The 20,430-nt window shown below is 40.3% G+C and overlaps 1 protein-coding gene and 1 non-coding gene across 2 annotated transcripts in view; both read right to left on the bottom strand.

Moving 5' to 3' along the window:
• The window catches only part of LOC126334972 (uncharacterized), a 138,680-nt gene that overhangs the window by 117,219 nt on the left and 1,031 nt on the right, over positions 1 to 20,430 (bottom strand). The gene's annotated exons all lie outside the window — the stretch shown is intronic.
• On the bottom strand, positions 1,752 to 1,826 carry Trnas-cga (transfer RNA serine (anticodon CGA)). The gene has a single exon. It is a non-coding gene; the product is annotated as a tRNA-Ser (tRNA).

Consider the following 20,430-nt stretch of genomic DNA (forward strand, 5'->3'; position numbering starts at 1 on the left):
TTCATTCCTTCTTTTGCACCATCTTCTTTTGTTGGATTCTTCATAAAACATCTCCCAATATATATATGATGATGTAAATAAAATAGAAAGAAACTTCCACATGGGAAAAATATAATAAAAACAAAGATTCCAAGACTTACCAAGCGGGAAACCGACGGCAGACAGGCACATGAACAAAACACACAAACACACACACAGAATTACTAGCTTTCGCAACCGATGGTTGCTTCTTCAGGAAGGAGAGGGAAAGACGAAAGGATGTGGGTTTTAAGGGAGAGGGTAAGGAGTCATTCCAATTCCGGGAGCAGAAAGACTTCCCTTAGGGGAAAAAAAGGACAGGTGTACACTCGCACACACACACACACACATATCCATCCGCACATACACAGACACAAGCAGACATTCAACAAAAAAGATACTATAGCTGTAACAATTGAAGGTCAAAAAGTTGTGAAAGTGAAGAGGTGCATGACTCACAGTATTAAAGAAACTTTTGTAATTTACAAGAGCAACTATACAACTCCACATATTGGAAGATCAAAATTTTATGCACTACGACCTAAGTGCGTAGTTCCACACCCACCTACAGATGTCTGTTTGTGTGTGAAATGTGCGAATTTTGAACTTTGTGTGGAAAATTTGAAGAACTTACTGGAGCAAGTGTTACATGACACCTTGGTTGGGCAAGTGAAGTCAGTAGTAGGCTGTGCCGTAAAGAGAGAGACTTGGTTGTTTCAAGAATGTGGCGACTGCACTGGAAAGGGAGGACTGCCTTTACAGACACTTTGCCTGGAAGACGTAACAGATAACGCTGCAGAAATTACATATGCATCATGGGAGCAAAATAAAATGATTACGTAAACTGTTGCCTTTGACAGCTTCACCGATGAACTTAGTAAATGGTCAGTGAAAGCAGTAACACACCAACATCTGAAGGAATTGCAACGACACATTGCAGAAGTGGAACGGTGTGTTCAGGCTGAAAAATTATGTTTAGTGGTTAACTGTCATTGTGCTGAGAACTGGTCTGTAATTCTCCCACAAGAAGTACAAGGGTATCGTTGAAGTAATGACAAGGTTTCAATTTTTACAGGTGTGACATATCTTCAAAACAAGACCACAAGTGTTGCAATTATAAGTGATGACGCAGGACGTGACTCAGCACATGCTTTGATAGCAATGCGCAAAATTCTTCAACCGCAAACAGGGGCAGAGAAGATCATCATTATTTCTGATGGTGCTCTTAGTCATTTTTAAAATAATTCCCAGCAGTTTGAATTGAGTAAGTCGCGTGTGCCAACTGACTGGGTATACAGTGCTACTGGTAACGGGAAGGGGCCTTGTGATGGTGTAGGAAGCCTGCTGAAGTGCAATGCTACACAACATAATCTTTCCAGACCAAATACAGCTGCAATTCAGAATGCTGGGGATTTTACGAGTCGTGAAATCTTAACATATCCACAGCCCTCATTCTTTCGACCAAAGATAAAATCGAAGAATTCTGTGAGCAGAAAAAAGAAGAATGATCCAAAAAAAAAAAAAAACTGCTCCTGTGAAAGGAATTCAGAAGACACATTTTTGGACTCAAAGTGATGGGCGAACTCATATTGCTTGAAGAGCAAGAAAGAAGAAATTTCGTTCGTTCAGCCAACACCTCAGAAACAGCAGGATAATATTCAGATTCCAGAATGAATTTTCACTCTGCAACAGAGTGTGCACTGATATGAAACTTCCTGGCAGATTAAAACTATGTGCCAGACCGAGACTCGAACTCGAGACCTTTGCCTTTCGAGGGCAAGTGCTCTACCAACTGAGCTACCCAAGCACGACTCACACCTCGTCCTCACAGCTTTACTTCTGCCAGTACCTCGTCTCCTACCTTTCAAACTGTACAGAAGCTGTCCTGCGAACCTTGCAGAACTAGCACTCCTGAAAGAAAGGATACTGCAGAGACATGGCTTAGTCACAGCCTGGGGGATGTTTCCAGAATGTGATTTTCACTTTGCAGCGGAGTGTGCGCTGATATGAAGCTTCCTGGCAAATTAAAACCTGATAAGGGGAATGTTTGTGGTGTGTGTGTATGACTTTGACTGGTGGATTGCAGAGATTGTAGACAACAGTTATGAATTAAATGAAATTGTAGTTAATTTTATGCTACCACATGGACCAGCTGCTGGATATAGGTTTCCAGCTGAAGGATAGTGACAATACCATCTGTGCTCACTTCCCATTCACAATGTTTTGAAGATTGTAACTGCTCCTGTTCCTATTGGTTCAACAGGAAGGCATCACTGTATATCAAAGGAAGATACTGAAGCAGTGGAACATATTTTTAGTTTGCTGACTGGCTAATTTCAGTACAAAACAGAGTGCACAGAAGTTGTATAAATTGAAACCCTCAAGTCTTTGGACCTTTCAAATACATTTTTGAACCATTTAAAATGCTTGAAAAATGAGTCTCCTACTCATCTTTCAAAACTAAAATTATGTTAAATAAGGCTAGGTTTTGATTTTTATGAGCTTGTTATGTGATAATACAACAGGTTTTATGTATGGAAAAAATAAATTTCTTTTGTTTATAAAACCTGTTCCGCCCAAAAGTGGAAGCTCTCCTTTTCAGGGATTGTAGAACTGTATGGTACTAATCAACATAGAAAAAAATCAAAATTTTATGGAACGGCATTTTTGGAAAAAAAATCCTTAAAAAACTTCAGAATGCCATAGTAAACGAACATTGACAGATAAGTCTCAATGGAGGATTTCTATGTAATCATAAAGCAGTTACCGTTCAAATAAAAAAAAAAAAAAACAACAAAATATCTAGAACTGTTCCAGAGATAGAGCATTTTAATTTTTTTTTCCAAAATTTGCATCTTCAAAATTATATGTGCACTGTTGCCTTTGGAGGGCTGTATCTCATAGCTGAATTTTTTTTTGGATAAAACAAAAAAATACATGTTCCTTACTTAGTCCTTAATTTTAACATATGCTAAATTCAATACCATCAAGGAGTATGAAGGTACGATTTTTTCCTAGCCTGCCTGAACTGATATGGACTCTTTCTCACTGATCCACCAGGAAACAGGCTACTTTCATAGTCAAGCTGAAGACTGGAATAGATGCTTCTGTCACATGATAGAATGTGATAGTAATATAAGTCACTCAGACCAAGATGTCTTGGTGCTATAGAAACTTGGCTGCAAAACATTCAGTTTGCCTTTCTGAGTGCCCATCAAAGTGGCCTTCTTTTGGGCACTGCTCTGTCTGCCAGGTTAATTTTTCATCAGGAGGTGGCCACTCCTCAATGACTTCCCACTGAGCAGTGAATACAAGGACTGAAGAGTATACTGAGATATTGATTGCCTTCTATGAATCTACTGGACTATTCAATAAATAAATTTGGTGACACTAACATGGTCACCCTCTATAGACAGGGAGCCAATTAGCAGAGGTTTTTTCCCTTTCTTTCCCCATATCATTCTGCTGAGGCAAGGAGTTTTTAGTGGAGGAGATCAAAAGTATGAAGGACACCCCAATGCAATGTGGAACAGAACACAAAATGTCATGAGAGGCTGAGTTGCAAGTATTAATGAGGCAGGGAGTACTGTTTTGTTAGTAGAGAAGCAGTAACAGCAGAATGGGTCAGTCAGGAGAGCTCAATGACTTAGAACATGGACTAGTAACTGGATGTCATCTGGGTAACAAAAACATCAGGGACACCTCAACCATTCTAAAGCTGCCAAAGTGGCCTGTTGGTGATGTGATTGTGACATGGAAATGTGACAGAAAAACCATAGCTAAATCTAGCGCAGTCAGGCCTCAAAAACTGCTGGTCAGGGACCACTGAACATTGCTGAGGAGGGTGGAAAAACTGCATGGAACCTGCAGCAGGAATCACTCAGAACTTCCAAGAATTACCAGCAGTTTAGCCACCATAGTGGCCATGCATAGGGAATTAAATTAATTGGATACATGGAAAAACTGCATGGAACCTGCAGAAGGAATCACTCAGAACTTCCAAGAATTACCAGCAGTTTAGCTAGCAAAGTGGCTATGCATAGCGAGTTAAATCAATGGGATACAATGGCAAAGCAGCTCCTCATAAGCCACAGATTCTATAATCATTGCTCAGCAATGCTTGAGAAGGTGTAAACAGTGATGCCACTGGACATTGAATTACCAGAAACAACTGATTTGGAGTGGTGAACCACACTATACCCTGTGGCAATCAGATGGTAGATTTTGGGTTAAGAGAATGCCTGAGTGACATCACCTGCCATCTTGTGCAGTGCCAATAGTGGGTTACATTATGGTTCACTTACTGTGCTTCATAAATGCTAAATATGGAAGGATACAAACACATTTTACAGCATTGTGTGCTGTGTACAGTAGAGAAACAGTCTGGAAACTATGATTGTGTGTATCAGCATGCACCCTGTCATTAAGCAGCATCTATGAGGCAATGATTTTTGGACAATAATATTTTTGGAATGGACTGACCTGCACAGATTCCTGCCTGTACCCAATGGAACAACTCTGGGATGAGTGGGAATGTCAACTTTACTCCACATCCCAGTGTCCAACATCACTACCTTCTCTGTTTTCGGCTCCCAGTCACCTAATTGAATGTGTCCCCGGCAGAATTCAAGCCATTATAAAGGCGAAGAGGGGATGCAATCCACATTAATATCCTCTAATAGGTGTCTGGGTACTTTTGATCAGGTAGAGTACATACCATCATGTGAATGGTCACCATCTGATCTGTTAAACAGGGCCAAGATAACACAGTCCAATAATTTTGTTATCAGATCTACATAGTCTACAATTCCTGACATCTTGCTTGGTTTTTGGGAATGTCAGTAAGAGAGCTTTACCAGAATCATTCTTTCTTTTCTCCTTTGCTGCCTGCCATGAGGATGCATTGTTCATCTCAACAATACATTCTGCTGCCATTATTGGCCCTATTTCTGTTCCAGGTGAATCTGTTGATTTAGTCACTGGCTCAAGTTTGCAGCTACATTTACAGTCAAAGGTTGTAATGCCTTCATTGGCTGCCATGGAAGGGTATCAATGATATGATATTTGATACAGATAGAGTATGGGGTATTTGGAGTGTCACTATTTTGTTTATATTTTTCTGCCTCTATGAAGATCGTACATTCTCTGCTTCATCTGGATATTGCTGTGTTCATACATTTGTAGAGCTGTAATGGAGTATTTACTTCTTTGGCAGTCAAATGGCATCCACCACCTGTTGCCTGCCCTTTGCATCCCCTGGTGGTGTGTCAAAAATTTCGAGAAACTACACGGTGGCTAAAACTGAACTTTTGCTATTTGAGCCAGTAGACAGAGAATTAATTACTGTATGGGTATCCAACCTCATAGGGTCGTGACTTGCCGTTACGTGCCAGTACTGATACAGTGATGTAGGATTGAACACAAACATGAGTGTGCATTACAGTTGCAGACAGCCAACATGGGTCTGGACAAAGTAAGAGAATGTACGATCTTCATAGAGGCAGAAAACTATGAACAAAATAGTGACACTACACATACCCCATACTCTGTCTGTATCAAATATCATATCATTCGATACCCTTCCATGGCAGTCAATGAAGGCATTACAACCTTTGACTGTAAATGTAGCTGCAAACTTGGGCCAGTGACTAAATCGACAGATTTACCTGGAACAGAAATAGGGCCTAATAATGGCAGCAGAATGCATTGTTGAGATGAACAATGCATCCTCATGGCAAGGTTTTACTCATAACATTTGTTGTACTGCTGCTCTTCGTGAATATTGACACATTACAGGAATATAGAGAGGTCTCTTTCCTCAGCACGTTGAAAAACATGATCCAGAAGTTCAAATTAACTGGTGATTTGAGAATTGCTCCTGGGAGGGACCAACAGCCAGCTGCACCACAAACTTTTGAAAAAGTTACCATTGCCATGGCTGAGAATGCTGCATGCAATGTGTGACTATCAAGAAGTGCATGAGCTGTGTCACCAAAGCTGAACATTCCATGGACCACCATTTGAAAAGTGCAATGATGTCCATACAAACTTCAGAACATGTTATTCCTGCTCTACGGGGTAGAGGTACTTTGGACTCAGCTCTTTTGATGCACGATGAAACTCCACCTCACACTGCTTGTGAGGTCACTCAGTTGCTCCATAGCACATTTGGAGAAAACCAAATCATTTGCCAACTGATCCAAATTGCACGACTACTAAGATCACCAGATTTGAACTTGTGTGATTTCTGGCTGGTTGGTTAAATGAAGGACAGGGTTTATCAATGGACACTAATACATGTTGGATGCTGAAGATGAATATAATGTGGCAGGTTGTCAACATCTCACCTGAGATGTTTCAGGCAGCAGTAGAGCAATCTCTAGTGCAGTTCCAGGCTGTCATGGGTGCAGATGGTTGTCACATTGAGCAATGTTTATAGCTGGGAACATAAACAAGGTACGCAATTACCAAAAGTTATCCTCTCATGTGAAAATTAAAACGTTCATTATTTATCATCTGCATGTCCTTGCAAATGTTTCCATAAAGTTTCATTGTCCTACTGTCCCTCATTCTTCATGGGGACCCTCTCAAGTAGCAGAAGTTCAATTACAACTACAACACCGAGTTAGTTATATATGGCACAACTTTCAAGCTGATGAAAGCTGCTGCAGTTTACTCAAGTAATTAAGAAACATAAATATCAGAATCGCAGCTGCAATTTCTCAAGTACATACTTTGGTCTTTTCATATGAGTTCTGATTTCAGTCATACTTTAAATTTCAAATTCCTGTTGCAGTTTTTTTTGTGTCTATGTGCATTACTTAAGCTAATATTTAGGGTATTGAGTAGTACTGAAGTTGGTGCACGTTCTTCCAGCAATTTGAAGTTCCACAGCTTTCTTACTTGTGCACATCTCTGCAGCTTATTAATTGATTTTAATGACCTGAGTTCCTCTAATGCTTTCCTGATATATAACAACAATAGTTCATTGAAAGTTCCTTCCTCTCTTTTAATAATAATAATAAGTACAATGTTTACCTTTCTATATGATCTGTTACTCCTTTTGACATACAATAGTACACTGCCACATCTCATGGAGGCCCCTGAAGCATATACAAATTCTAGTTCAGATCTCACCGACCCCCAGCTCATTAACACCAGGTAACCCATACCCAACTCAGCCTCAGCCAAAAGCTGAGTTCTCTGAGGTGAGGTACAAACAATTTGCACAACCCAGTTCGCATGTGTGGCTTATCAAATGCCACACATTGTGAGTATTAACCTCTGTTGTTAATTCTGTCAATCTATCAACCGCTTATAACACTGTATGACATGAAGATCTGCTTCTCAAATATCTTTGCAAGAAATTAGATAACATTCACTAACCACTTGTTAAAACCATTCCAGTGAGAAAAAGGAATGCAGGTGATAGATGATTTGTTCTCAACAACTGATTGCTGTGAGCATCTGTCCTTGCACCAATTTCATTCAAATTTTACTAGGCAGATACTCCAGAGTTGCCACACCACAAATCTCAGTATACAGTCAACCTTGCAATTTTGTACTGCATTACAAACTTCAAGGAGAGTGAAAATTAACTTACAATAAGCCTAAACAAATTGTATCTCTATTTGTCTATTTCACCATATGGTGTTTCAAACCCAGCTTCAATAACAGAAGTGTGTATTCCATATAGTGAACAGATTTTCAACTCAATCTGATAAGACCTAGTTTGGGACAATAGCAGCAATGAAATTCAATGAGGCACCAAAACACCTTGGTTCACTTTAGATTCAGTATAAATGCTTTGTACAAGTGCTTACATGAGTTTATTACCTCTCAATTCTCTGCTAAAGAGCACCATCCACGAAATTTATGGTTGAAAAATGCTCATACTGACCAAACTTATGTACACTTAAATGCAGCCATTTCATGCACTCATTTGGCTTCCAGTGCTATCAAATATTTTCCTAGCACACCTCTGTGAAAAAAAGATGCTTCTGAATTATTAGTGGAAAATTATGAAGAGCAAAAAAGATATTCTCTTTGAACAGATTCTACCAACGAAGCAACCGAAGGCTGAGCAAGCCATGTTATTGCTTTGAACGTAAGAATGCACACCAGAATGATGAGGAACAAGATCAAAAAATCAACTTGTATGAAGCACAATTGTTGAGAAATTGAGGATCCAGATGTGCTGGTTCCAGGCTGGAGACATACTGTGCAACATCAACATGCACAATGGAGTGACAAAGAAAATGACCTGTGTGACTGCAGTGCTATGCTGTGCAACCAAATACCCAAATCATGGTAGAGTGCCTGTAAAATAACTCTGAATAGCTAGTATGGAATCCATGCAGATAATGATAAGGCAGTTTCCTGGAACATATCTTAGAAACACCTCGTACTGATAATGAATGGCACACACATTGCATACAAAATCATTCTGAACACAATTTTGTACTCTGCACAACTGGCAGTTGAACACTTCTAATAGCAATGCATACAATAATAATTATTACTTCCTTTTCTAAATCATCCAATGATGAAGCTGTGCAGATAACAGATTTACTGTCTGCATGCACTGTAACTTTCTGATTTATAGTTTGCTGTAAGTTATTTACTTAAATTACAAACAATACTATCCCTTGTACAATACCTTTCCAGATATCATGCCTTACTGTTAGAAATTCAAATAACAATCTCAATTCAAACACGAGTAAAAATCTTTGCTAGTATGCTATTTTCCCCCAAGAACGCCTGCAGTTTCTTAACAGATGTAGGGCGAGGAAGGGCATCGATCGCGGCGACAGTTTGCTGAAGCAGAAGAATACCATCCCGAGAGAGTTGAAACCCCAAGTACGTGATAGATTTCTGAAAAAATTTTGATTTCTGAAGATTACACTTAAGACTGGCAGTCTGTAAGACACGAAAAAGCATGCGGAGATTCTGAAGATGTCCTTCAGTGGTGGAGCCAGTGACAACAATGTTGTCCAGAGATGGTGAGCAATAATTGTTCCAAGAATCGCTGAAAGAGAGCAGGGGCGCTGGCAACCCCAAATGGCAATTGTTGGTATTGATAGAGGCCGAAAGGTGTGTTAAGGACCAGAAACTGCGGGAAGCAGCATTGAGAGGAAGCTTTCAATAGGTCAAGTTTGGAAAAATACTGGTCTCCAGCAAGTTTAGTGAACAATTCTTCAGGTCGAGGCATAGGGTAAGTGTCAAGTTGAACAAATATATTTCAAGGAAGACGCCATACATGAAAGTCACAGATCACGTAAACAGAGTAAGTCGTATGTACACTTTAACAGTCAAATCATAACTGAGTCCGAGTCTAGCGGCCGCTGGCTGGCTGGCCGCTTAGGTGGCACTGCTGCTGCATGGCTGGCTGGCCGCTTAGGTGGCACTGCTGCTGCATGGCTGGCAGACAGTGCCGCATGTATAGGACGCGCGTAACTGCATGGCGGCACTTTGAAAGATCGGTGAGTCACAACACTTTTCCCCCCATAAGTAGTTTATTGAACAGATTAATCATTAATACAATTACGAAACTGATGAACTAGATACATACTACACAACTTCCAAATATCGGAATAAAACTGGATACAACTACACCATTTCCTGTTTCGCATTAATTTTCAAACAATATTTACCCTTTATTACATTAAGTTCTGAAAACCAAGATTACCACAAAAATATGAAATTGCAAACTCAATTAATGTTGACTCAGCCTTAGCAATCAGTGGTGCATATTCATCTTTTAGTGATATCAGTATCCAAAGATCACTAAATTAATTTTTATACAATAGTTATACTTTACTACAGAAATTTCTGAAAAACCAAGCTTCACTCAAATATGATGTCGCAAACTGAGTTAAGGTTCATTGAGCCTTAGCGCTTTGTGAGGGTTAGTCATCTTTTACTGGTATCAAAAATCATTAAATTCCACATTATTACATTTTGTTTTCAGCGTATCAGTACTGTCACAAATGAAGCAGCTCTTGAATACATATGAATTGATCAACACTATCTCCTTGAAAGTATTTTTGAGCCATTTCTCTATCAACATCTGTATCTAAATCATAAATCTGAAAACCACTGTGAAGTGCATGACAGAGGTTACTTAGAATTGAGGTACGTGCAAGTTTCTTCTTGCTCAAAATGCACATGGAGTGTGGTAAAATTACTGCTAAAATGCCTCTGTGAATACTGTAATTAATTTAATTTTATCTTTGTGGTCTCTACATGAATGATAAATATGGAAGCAGAAATGTATTTCTAGATTTTTCAGTTAATGCTGGTTCTTGAAACTTTGTAAGCAGCCTGATGCAAGAGGGCTCGTTGCTGCAGGCAGCACTGCAGCATCCACCAAAGAGACACTGCCCACCTGTTGGCGAGAGACAGTGTTATTGAAGCCAGGGATACTTCAACAAATGACATTTCTGGCAGCCACATCTTAACAGATCCAATGTGGTGCATATAAATACTGGATGAGCAGCTAGAGTAATCATCAGGTCTAATCAACAAGTCATCCAGTCAAGTGTCCTCACAGGACAGCCGACCAAAGTAGCACTGAAAGGGCCAATGGTTCGAATTAGCACCTCCTAGCCATCGAGCCACTGAGCATCTGCCTATGTCAGATACTGGATCGGGCCATACACCCGTGACACTCCTGTCACTCGTCGCAGCTGGGGCGAGTGGTCAACATGTCCTGTACTTGGGAGGCTGTGCCAGTCTGCCACATTGGTTACTGATGCAGCTCAGCTGCCTGGATAAGAACGTCTGCATCGCAAGGTTGGTCTGTCATCATGATGAGCAGAGTGCTGCCGCAATGTCTTCACAATAACACTTAACTGTCCAAGATTGTGGGGTCTTGGTCACCATCTAGTGCCAGACAGATGTGGGTATGAGTTACTAATACAAACATTCTGCTGTCATCGAGAGGCTTTTGACTCACCATAACCCACCATCTTTCACCAGACAACACTGACACTCATTAAAAGTGATGTCAGAAATACTGGTGGTGACTGCAATGTGCTTTTATGTACATAGCAACAATGGGCAATAATGGCAGCAGTGTTGGAAAAATATAAGGAAGTACAGTGTTCAAGAGCTCATATTGGCCTGTATGTTTATTTCCTCCTCGTCTCTTCAAACTAGGGAATATTGTTACTGCGTACGTTTGGTAGTAATTGACAGTAATTAAAATGGCATCAGATGAAAATGTTTCAGCTCAGGAAACAAGTCAACGCTTGTTGCATTGGGTCGCTCATGTGCGAGCCAATAATTTAAACTGCATACAGAACTTGAAAGTCTACAGGGGACGAGAAGGAAACAGTTCTCTTAATTTGTCCCCACCTGCCCAAGATACCAGTACTGCCTCGTTTGTAAATCCTTTTTCAGCCAGGTGAGAGGGAGATATTTTAGCGTCTATAAATAATTTACTGATGGCTGCAAAATGTAGAGAGTGGAATGATGAGCAATAACTAAGTATTATTCCGTTAAAATTGACTGCAGATGTTAGGGCATATGTAACGTGCCACAAGATGTCAAGACTTTTCAGAATATAAGGAGGGGTTGGTGAAACAGTATAGGAGGATAAATACCTCAAGGTTTCATTGCGAGCAGCTTAATGACACAACACAAAAACACAGAGAGTCTGCACAGAGTTTTGCTGATCTAATTAGAAAACTGAACATTAATACTTATTAATTAATGTAGGATGACAACATCAAGATGGCCATTCTGCATGAGGCAAATCAGAGAGCACTAGATACATTCTAGTGCAAAATTATAAGTGGTGAAATAAATGCAGTGACGCAGGGAACCTCAGTTGTGTGGACAGTGGGGTTAGGCAAGCTGGGCACTCACAACAGGAATGCCTGTACACAGCTTGCCGCAAGCACAGTGAAGATGGTTGCAGGTTATAGCTCACACCCCAGCATTCAATAAAAAGGAAACTATGCAGCCCCACTACAGTGTTCCCTTTAAAGGCCAGCATAGGATACCTGTGTGATGACTTAGTGACCAAATACTGTTTATTTGGGCCCACCTCATTGCATTGGTGTAGGTGGGGGAAGTAGAAATTCACTTGGTTCGGCGTGGATTAACTTCTTTGTGGGTATGCAGGGTTTTGGGCTCATGTAGAAGTACTTCTCATTCTGGTAAAAACTATGATGTCATAATTGCACTGGATTTCCTGAGTAAACATCACTCCAAAAATACTGAAGCATATAGGTAAGCTAGTCTGGGTAGATGCACGAGCAAATCTGCCATTTAATACCTTGCATATAGTTGAATCCTTGGCAGAAAATGAGAAACTAGACAAAGCACAGGGCTTTGTACACCATAATTTGCTGTATGTGCACGAGGTGGATGAAAGCCAGGTAGTGCTCATCAGTGTAGACAACTTTGGAGCAGTGGAAATAAAGTTATCATAAGGTGCACCAATAGCCAGCCTGGAAGGGTTGGATATTGATTTCAGTAGAGTATTCTAAGTCATAATGTGGGGAAAGTGTCACAATTCCAAATAAATGATAGAGAAGTGCTGGACAAATTGGTAGTGGAATTCACAACATTATTAAACCCTCCTGGGCCATTGCCAGTTATGCCAATAACACAGCATACCATTCCCAATGAAAATGGACCGCTGGTGTAAAACACACCACAGCAAGCTCTACATCACTTCTAACTGGTGATGAGGAATTTATAAACCAACAACTCCACGGCAGAATAACAGAAGTAAATGCCAGCCTGTGGGAGGCACCATTAGTGATGGTACCAAGAAAGAGCTTACATGACAGTAGTGCTTATAGATTGTATGGCTATTAATATTTGAAACAGCGTACCATTAGAGATATGTACCCAATGCTAAACACCACTGGAACTTTGGGTACCCAGTGGCAGTGCTGCTATTTTATAGCCATGGATTTGCAAAATGGATACAATCTGTTGGATTGGGATAGTGCTAGAATACAGACCTAAGATCACATATACAGTTTCATCTGGTCATTATCAGCAGGACTGAATGCCATTTGGGTTGAAAATGCACTAGTGACATTCCAACAGCTGTTGTACAGAGGTCTAAAACCAAAACAGTAAACTTAGGTGGTACAATAGTGTTTTCTGAGGACATTCACGAACACGGACGATTGTGGGACAACTAACACTTTGTGTAGAAAGGTGACATTTTACATGGAAATAAGTTTGCTATTTTGGTCTTACTATTTTGGCCATGTTGCCCATCGGTATAGTGTGGGTCCCTATTCTTACAATTGTAGGACAAGCTTCAATGTTATTTAGATTTGGCTAATTATCATAGTAAGTTTGAGCCAAGTTTGCATAATTAGCAGGGCCTCTAACACATCTATACTCTGCACACTACCGTGAACTGCACGGCAGAGGACTGTCTCATGACACAAGTTATTATGGTTTCTTCATGATCCATATGTGAGAGCTATGTAGGAGTTTGTCGTATATTGCTCGAGTCATCATTTAGAACCAATTCTGAAACTTTGTTAGTAGAATTTCTGGTGATAGTTTACGTCTATCTGAAAAAGTCTTCCAGTTCAGTTGCTTCAGCATCTCTGTCATGCTCTCTCACAGATCAAACAAAGCTATGACCATTCGTACAGTCCTTCTCTGTATACGTTCAATACCCCCTGTTAGTCCTATTTGGTACACACCCCACAGATTTGGGCAATATTCTAGAACAGTCGCACAAGTGATTTGTAAGCAATCACCTTTGTAGATTGATTGCACTTCCCCAGTATTCTACCAAAAAAAAAAAATAAAGTTTATCACCTGTTTTACTCACGATTGAGCCTATGTTCCTACAAAATGCAGCAGTTGAGGCAACAGTGAACCACTGGATTTTAAAATTTGGGACACCAGAAAACGTGATAACTGATCAAGGTACCAGTTTCATGTTGGAGTTAATGACAAGTGCATTATATCCACAAGTGAATGGAAGAACAAAACAGTACAAAGACCCATAGTGAAAATGTTATTATCTGAATTGTCACCATAGTCAACTACCATATGTTGTATAATAATAATATTGTATGGCACAATGGCCTGGTGCTAGTCTTTCAATTGGAGGCCACTAAGACAACTTACAGTGGATGATGTATCTGCAGTGATGGGAACTCTCTTGCCCAGTATGCTGAAGGTCTCAAGAGGGCCTTTAGAGATAGATATATTTTATTTTCTTGTGACATATTCTCAAACAAATCTAATCCCCCCACACTCAAACACACATAATCCTCCATCCCCCCCCCCCCCCCCCCCCCAAGGACCAGCTGCAAAGAAGCACACTCCTCATCACACAATATCATCCTGGACTAAAGCAAATGAAGCATGTCCCTCACCAGGACTTCAACTATTTATCATCATGCCCGGACATAAGGGAATCCTAACAAAAATTCTCCTGATGTGGTATTCTGATGCCCATCAAACCTACATAATATCCTTGCACATCCCCATGCCACTCCCACTCACAACCCCTTGCCACAGGTGTCATACCCCGTGGAAGACCCACGTGCAAGAACTGCCCGGCTCACCCACCCATCACATCTATTCCAGTCCAAACACAGGTTTAGCCTTTCCTACCAACAGCAGGACCACTCTTGTGCAATCACTGCACAGCTTCTTATTATGTTATCATAGCCAACCAGCTGACCACCAGAATGAATAGGCACCAGTAAACTGTCACCAAGAACAAAGCTGACCACCCACTGACACAAGATGCAGCTGAGCACAACATGTTTCATAACGTGGGCCACATGGATTCTTACCTCCATGACTGGCTTTCCTGAACTATGCAGATGGGATTATATTTGCAACACATCCTTCCTTCACATCCCTTAGCCCTCCTGGCCTCAAGCTCTGTTAACCTATTGTCCCCACATTCTCTAACCAAGAGTTTTCCCTTCTCTGTTGTGTCAATGCATCCCAATCCACACCACCTTCATTGTGCACTGCAACCCCACCGCTCCAGTACCCATGTTATCACGTGCCTTGTCCATCCTGCCATCCCTCCCTCCTGCCACCTCTCACTCTCACATTCCTAACCAACAAACCTGCTGCCTCCTTCGAGCAAACTAGCTACCCACCCCAACCCCTCTTCCTGCCCCTCTCTCCCTTGCCATCCCATCCAACACAACCTCCACCCAACTGCCCTTTGTATTTTAGTAACCATTTTTGTTACAACCTACTTGTTGTCACTTGTGAGTTTTGGTACAGACATCTTCAAAGAGATCAGATCAATTTGCTACCATTTGGTGCAACATATTCACATAATTAGCAGCTCTGTTAACTATTTTTTCCAACTGTTTTCTGAGAAAGAATTTAACATTGTTCTGCAGGACGTCTTGTTATGCACGACCCTTACGGAACTGTAACTGATCTACTTGATTGCTGGACAATCTTACTCTCCTCCAATAATGACAATATGTCTGGGAAAGAAGACCGGAGCTTATGTCCCATTGACAGCATAGTCACAAGAGATGGAGCAGAACCTTGGGTCAGGAAAGGCTGATGAAGGAAATCAACCAGGCCCTTTTCAAAGAAAACATCTAAGCATTTGCCAGGAGCAATTTAGGAAAAGCCTAAATCTGGATGGATGGACAGGGATTTGAACTGTCATCCTCCCAAATGCAAGCCTCATACTACCTCGCTCAGTAAATTAAGATATTTTTAACTATGAATTGGTAACAGAAAAGTGTGTTGAGGGTTTCCTTAGAGTTTTTGATTACATTTGGTGTAAGTCTGGTGTTCGATAGTAGAAACCAATTATGAGTTTGTGCTCACATTTGATAATGAGTCTTGCCCAATCAACTTTGCATACAGCTTCAACTTCTATCTCTATATGATAAGCTATAACAGATCATCTTCAAATACAGATTTTAGACTGCAACACAAGTCAACTTCATTGTAGATTACAAACTGGCACAAAAAGAGAAAAACAATCATCAATACCACCTTAACTAATTCTTCTTTACCATACTTGTAAGTCTTATGAAAGATGAAATCTCAGGTAATTTGAATTGCACATGTTGCTGGGTCAGATTCAAGTCATTTCACATTTCAGAGTTATCAGATAGGTAAGCTTGTCTAAACAGTGTTTGATATCCTCTTATTTTTCTTCTTCAAGAGAAGTGTACATTCTTGTCACAATTGCAACATACAAGGCAGCATTCTACCACAAAAGAGCTACTGTGAGTGGCAGTAGTGCAACCAATATTTCTATTAGGATTCCATATCCTCATAAAATTTTTGAACACCTTGCTTTCACTAGTCTAGTTTTTCTATGGTTTACTATATTCACTGCTTTTTTAGTACAAACTTCCGTGCACTTTGTCCACTTCAAGTTCTTTAAAAACATAATGTACTCAGTATCTTCAACAAGTCATAAGCCTTTGTACTTGGAGTAATATTTTTACAGAAGTGGGCTCTATAATGGAACTACCATCTCAGAATCATACCTAACAATCAGGGAAGGGTTAGGGAGTGGTAAATAGAGGCTCAGATAGGATAGGAATGTGGCTCTCGGACCTCACAGCTGGTGAGTTCATGCGGTGCACAATGACAATGACAGTGGCATGGGGGAGTGAATTTGATGGAGGTGACAGGACAGAGTGAGAGAATGTTGGGTATAGGGTGGGGGTGACATTGGTTAGCAGAGGTTGAGGCCAGGAGGATTACAGGAGAGGAGAACATGTTGCAAGATTAAGTCCCATCTAGGTACTTTGGAGAAGCTAGTGCTGGGGGGAAGGATCCAGTTTGTACCACCACTGTGTGGTCAACTCTGTTCTTGTCCACATTTTGGCAGTGGTCATCATTCATTCAAGTGAAAAGTCGGTTGGTTGCCATGTTCACATAAAATTCTGTGTAGAAATTGCAGGAGAGCAGGTATACAACATGACTGCTTTCAAAGGTGCCAGTGCACCTGATGAGACTGGATAAGCCTGTGACTGGACCAAGGGTCAAGAACCCAATCCTCATGCATCCACACCCTAAACACTTTCCTAATCACTAAAATTGGTTCCCCTCAGCCCAACATGTAACCATTCTGGACACTGACCTCCACCTCTCCTTTGGATACATTCATGCTTATGTCCATGTAAATCCCACTAACCAACACTGTCTTCATTTTAACAGTTGCTATTAGTTCCATGGCAGAAGATCACTCTCATATTTTCTGGCAACCACTGGACAGGATGTCTGTAGTGGTCAGGATTTCCTCGTCTGAAGGTCGTACAAAAGCCTTCACAGACTGGCACTATCCCCTAAATCCAATATGCACACAGATTTCCTGCACCATATCCCCACACACCTCTAATCTTACCACCTCCCCAAGAACCACTTACAAAGAAGCACTCTTTTCATCACCCAATATCATCCAGGACTAGTTCTTGTGCATCCCTATGCCATTTCCACTCCCAACCCCATGCCATAGGGGTCACGTCCCTATGAAAGATCCAAGTGGAAGACCTGCCTGACTCAACCACCCTCACATCCTACTCCAGTCCTGTCACATGCTTGGCCTATCCTATCAGAGGCAGGGCCACCTGTGAAAGCACCCATGTCATATACCACCTCTGCTACAGCATTTTATGTGGGCAAGACCACCAACCAAATTTCCAATTGAATGAATAAGCACTTCCTAACAGTGGCCCAGATCAGAGTTGACCACCCAATGGCAGAACATGGAGCTGAAGACAACATGCCCATGGCTATTTCACAACCAGTGGCCTCTGGATCTTTCTAGTCCCAGCACAAGCTTTCTGTACTACACCAGTGGGAGTTATCCTTGCAAAACATCCTTTACTTTGTGATCCTCCTGGCCTCAAACCAACACACGGCACCCACACCCTCTACCCGTCTCCCCTTCCATTACCCACTACCAATACACACCTCCATGTCATCATGGTGCACCACATGAACTCACCAGCTTTCGTGCCTGAGAGTCGCATTCCTATTCTATACACCTATTGCCTCCCAATCTCGCACTCCCATTCCACAGACCAAATGCCTCCCTCCAAGCCACTATCTATGCCTCACCACCCTCCTCTTGCTACCCCAGGCCATATCTCACCCCACTAATTCAGCCAAGACAATTCCTCACCCCAGTCTACCTGCCAAGTTGCACTGTGTATTCATCTGCTACAATGTAGTTGGACTATGTGCTTTTGTGTAATGTCCTATAGTTCAAAACAATATTTGTTCAAAAGCCAGTGACGTTTTCATCCTATTTCAAATGCATGTCAAGGACTCATGTCCTCCATTAGTCAGTGAGTTGTTCCCTTCCCTCATAAATTATTTACATATATAAATACAAAACTATCAAAGCCAGGTGGAAAATTACTATCAAAGCCAGATGGAACATTGTTTGCATCAACAAGCATTACAGTGCAGTAGCTCATAAACTGTGACTATACGAGGATGTGGAAAACTAGGTGGTCCAATACGATAAGAAATGAGGATGATAGGACAAGTGTTAAAGTATCAGCGGATAACTTCCATGGTTCTAGGTATAACTATAGATGATAAAAACTGTAGAGAAAACAGAAACTGGAATATATCCAATTAACTGAGGATGTGAGGAAGCAGTTGGCTCAGGAGAGGAAGTTGTAATGGGACCCACCAAATCAGTGAGAAAACTGTTGATGAAAAAAAGATTGATCAATTTTTAAGATAAGCTGTGTAAACGTACACATATACATAGCATTTGAAAAATGTAACTTTTTGTCATCAGAATACAATAGGATTTCTAAAGCCATCTGAGTATGTTTCAGAATTATGAAACAGAAATAAGATGAAAACAATGAATAACTGCACTTCTTCAGTTATTAAATGTTGCATGAACGTATCTTGGAAAATATTGAGCATATCTGCAAAAATATAAATAGGAAATTAGGAGGCCTTGCACAGATAAATGAATGGTTTCTACTGAATGTTGAATGTATCAAATTACTCACGGTTTTTCTTATATAAAAGAGCTCAGAATTGCTTAAATCTCAGTGAAAAGGTTTATGGATCAAACTTGGCACTTATTACCTCAAGAACCATCTGCTTCAGCGAATAATTCTATTTGAACTTTGAATGTCATGGTGATTGTACTTCATGACTTTGAGTGGCCCTGATCAGTGAATGCTATGCCAGAACTCAAACTTTTATTATGTTAATCAAGCAAATTAATGAACTACTGGTACTGTACCTGCTCTCAAGGATACAGTTTACATACTCTGTTACAGAAATGAGCTCAACAATCACTGAAACTCTTGTTGAGGTACCACATACTCCTAAATACGAAGTATTGAATACTGACAAATAGGTATTTTAAAAATACCTACAACATTTACAGAGATCCATATACCAAATATAAACAGAAATGGAGGCGCTAAGTTGGTGGTGACTCATACAATTAGGGCCAATTAACACAGAATGGCCCTACATAAACTTAAATGAAAAATGTCTTACATCAATGCAATTATTTTTGTTAGGAAATAATCTTGTAAATAGATCAGACGATCCTTTGCACTATATTCCAAGGGCTATTTCAACAATATGAAGAATGTGGTCAAGTTGCTAACGTTCGTGAGAGAAAAATATCTTAAATGGGAAAGGAGAAGAAAACAGAAAGTATTACATGATAATTATTGCGGAAAGGGACATGATGCAAAACAAAATAAGCTGCTATTTCAATAATCTCAGTGTTTTGTTATTAATGACAATTCAAAGACACTTCTGTATACGCTTCTACACTTCGGAAATCAAATACCGGTACCGGTACTTATTTTCTTCCCAGAGAAGATCCAAAGCTATCTGGTGCAGGTTAAGCTTTTCTAAAATACCGCACCAGTCAAGAATTATAAATTACACAAAATAATTTTCGTCTGTTCGACATCGCCTTTACATTGTCGTGTGCAGATTACAAATTCTAAGCCCTGTAATTCTCCTTGTTTATTTAATATTGGGCGTAGTCAAATAATATTAAATTACTGTAAGTTCTCCTGCTTTTGCACGGGCATTTTGGAACATACACTACTTTTTACTTTTTTTCTGTACTGTAGGCCTACCGTTAACGTAAACCAACAAACAAAATACCGATAATGGTAATGATATACAAATTATCACAATTTTAACGTTAATATAATACCTTATGTATATTCTACGTTTAACTTCACTCACTGGTAATATAATAATTGCTAACAAGAAGAAAATTAGTATCTCCTACGTTAAAGTTCAAACAGAATTCACATATTATAACTTTTTTTATTAAAACTTTATTTATTTTTATTCAGCCTGTGACAGACTAAAAAAAATGTAACTACGTTTATAAAAGGGTGCACTTCCAAATTACTCAATAGCCTGCATTTCACATGGAAAGTAAACTCTCGGTTATATCAT

The sequence above is a fragment of the Schistocerca gregaria genome, chromosome 2 (genome assembly GCF_023897955.1).
Source record: "Schistocerca gregaria isolate iqSchGreg1 chromosome 2, iqSchGreg1.2, whole genome shotgun sequence".
Classification (NCBI taxonomy): domain Eukaryota; kingdom Metazoa; phylum Arthropoda; class Insecta; order Orthoptera; family Acrididae; genus Schistocerca; species Schistocerca gregaria.